The following is a 3568-nucleotide window of genomic DNA, read 5'->3' as shown; positions in this document are numbered from 1 at the left end:
TTAACATATTGCTGACGGTCCTCTAAATAAGATTCAAACCAACTCAATATAGACCATCTTATACCATAATAATGTAATTTAGACAATAATATGGTATGGTTAATGGTGTCAAAAGCCTTTCTGAGGTCTAGAAAAATACAAAATGTGATAAAACCGTCATCTATTTGTTTTGAAATCTCAGCAGTAAGGTCAGCTAAAGCTAATTTGGTGCTGTGATGCTTATGGAATCCATATTGGTTTTCATCAAGAATTTCGAATTTTTCTAGAAAAGCACACATCTGTTTATTTACTAAAGATTCAAACAATTTGCAAATAATGGGTAACACTGATATCGGCCTGTAATTACCAACTTCAAATGCACAACCTTTTTTAAATAATGAAGAAACCCGGGCTATTTTTAATTTATCAGGGAATATACCCGTGTACACAGAACAGTTAAAAATATGAGCCAGTGCTTCAGCAATTTGTTCTGCAGCCTACTAGATAAGTTTAGGGAACATATTGTCATAGCCAACTGCTTTATTGGGATATAATTTATCGATCTCTTTTAAAATATTATGAGCACAAACTGGGCGGGAAAATAATGAATGTGTTTGTCTACTATCAAGGTAATCATTGAAGTTGGCACTACAGGCGATTTTAGATGCATAATTTGGACCAACATTAATAAAATACGAATTAAACTTCTCAGCAATAGCCCTATCCTATGTCACAAATTCATCTGGGTTAGTACTCACTCTAATTTTATGTGGAAAACGATCATTACATGACTGATTATTCCGCAGTTCGTTTATAACCTGCCATGTTTTATTTCCAATAACATTTGCCAGCTTGCCAGAAAAGTAAGACTTCTTAGCAATTTTTAACAATTTTGACAAAATATTACGATAAATTTTCTATTGAATGTGAATGTGAGTATTGATTCGTTATGCAACTACACAACGTTAAGGAACGTCCGAAATAATTTAAATAATGCGTACCGACAGAAATATGCGCGTTACTAAACAGTTGTTTAAAGCGGTGGAGTCGTCACCTGCGCATGCATGTGTTGTTATCGTCGCTTGGGACTCAGTTCTCGTGCGTGCGCAGGTGACGACCCTCCCCCGCTTTAAAGTGATCAATTCTTCTAGTTCGAAAACAAAACATACCGAATGTTCTTGAATACCAATGTTTTATCCACGTTATTGGTTATTGAGCGCTTTAATGAATAATCCTTAACATGACGTGTTAGTGACATTATTTGATTATTGTTCGTATCAAGAATTCATTTGTTATATATCTTTTAGTATATGAAATGACAGAGACCAGTGCGTTTGTGACATCTTATATGATACATCTTGAATGATACGATTGTTGCCGGATCAGCTGGGAGACTAGTGGCAGGCTGTCAAGCTAAGGTAACGCGCAACGATGTAATTTAACTCTGGGGACAACATCAAAAGTTCAATGTAGAATAAAAAAACTTAATTCATTTAGCCCCCCCCCCCACTGAAACTAAATTGCTAAATATTGATCATGGCGTCAGACTACATTCACCATTAACTACTGATAATTGATAATCGGACAGTAGTATGGCATAGCAGTTGGTTGTCTGGTGGGTGTTAAAAGACTTTACAAATGCACATGCTCTAGGTCCATGCCCTGAAATTGACCTCATTTGACGCACATATTTACACTCGAACCAAACCATTTTCTCGTCTTGGATGTGTGTTTTTTTTCATTTTCTGTTATTTTTGTCCATGATTGGATAGAGAAAAAACGAACTACAAATAATCCAAGATTTTTTTGACTTCATTAAAAAATAAAATCGTTTTCGTAGGATCGTCAATTTTTGAGGTCAACCCCCCCCCCCCACCACCCCCAAACTAAAGCAAATAAGTTTTTTTTTATCCGACATCGATCTTTTGACGTCGTCCCTTATTATATGCACTGGATGTCGGGCTCTAGGCTTAGTTTCCAAATATATTTCAAGAGAGAGAGAAAACAACAGAGTTTGAGAGACCACCAAGAAAAAGAGAAGGCCAAAAAAGAAAAAGAAATAGCTGATCTGGAAAAACAAACGCACGAGATGATCCACTAGGGACTTTGGCAGTCAAAAATGCAAGTGGACACAATGCTGAGTACATTAAAAACCACCAAAGAAAAAAATAGATGCTTTGAAAGCTCAGTTAAGATTCCGGAAAAATGTGTTAAAACAAAATCCAGGAAACAGGGATTTATTTGTTTTTTCAAGGAGGGAGGGTGCTCGCAGAGTTGCATTGACGTGGGAAGAGTTATCTGAGCAGGTCAAAGCTCTAGTGGACCATGCCTGCGAGATGCCAACTAGTCAATCGCCGGAAACTGCCTTTCTGGTTGGCAAAAGAATTAATCACAAATTTGAAGAGGATGGAAACATTGTTACATACAAAGGATTAGTTGTATCGCAGGTACCAGCCTTGCTCGATTTGGCACAACTCATGTCATTAATAAACTTAACAGTAATTTTATATGTTGTGTGATAGGATGTAACGTAATGATAATTTTATTTAGTGGGTGAGGGGTGTACGTAACTTAAAAAATGATAATTAAATTGTAATACCATGTTTCTTTGTGAAAAATTATATATTCTATGCATTCCACAAAATTTTAACATACAAAAAATCATGTTTTGCATCAACATAATTTTAAGTATAATACAAAATATTAGTTCACACTCTGAACTACAGACTACAACATTTAAATGCACTAGTTATCATGTCCATCATATTAAAGTAAGTTTCGTTTATGTTGTTTATCTGCCATGCCATGCTGTGCCAAACTGTGCCTTGCTGTGCCATGCTGTGTTTTAATTAGATTCAGGAATAAATAATCATAACTGTGAACAATATTCTTGTGTTATCAATCCTTGTGTCTATACAATGTTACTAAGTCAAGCCAACATAAAATATAGTAATAAACTGATAAGTATGTTAATGTTCAATGAATAACTGGGCCAGTTAAACAAACAAGCAATGACTAAATACATTTTAAACATTTTTTCAGGTCCCTGGCTTCCCGACTTGGTTCAATGCTCTATATGAAGAGGAAAAAATAAAAGCCATATATTCCTATCAGTTACAAGAAGACATGAGAAATGGTGATCTGGAGGTATTAGTAGAGTGATATGGTGAGTGTTAAGTTTTATTTCCTCAAAAGAATAATTAAATGACATACTGGTATGAAATCATCTTCATTGATATTTGATGCACTGTGAGGGGTACTTAAGGCGACCTTTAAAATCAAACAACAATACCCCATATGTCAGTATGAAAGCTGCTGTTGTGAAATAAAGGTAATATTATATCACATCTTCGATTGGTTTAGCAATAAAAGCTCAAATAGGTAGTTCTGGAAGTACTATGCCTAGTTTTTGATAAGCTGCCATATTGCAGGATAGTCAATTTTTTTTTCAGTGGAACAGCACATTCCTGGACCAGGTGAATCACATGCCAAGTGTTGTTTGACATAAATTTGCATAATTAAAAATGCTTTGTTATAGCTAGCATGACTGCCACGCGTTGTTAGAGCTGTGCAAAAAACACGTTTTCTT

Source organism: Saccoglossus kowalevskii, unplaced genomic scaffold, assembly GCF_978046115.1.
Source record: "Saccoglossus kowalevskii unplaced genomic scaffold, keSacKowa6.1 SCAFFOLD_139, whole genome shotgun sequence".
Taxonomy (NCBI): Eukaryota; Metazoa; Hemichordata; class Enteropneusta; family Harrimaniidae; genus Saccoglossus; species Saccoglossus kowalevskii.
Note: the sequence above shows the minus strand (reverse complement) of the source record.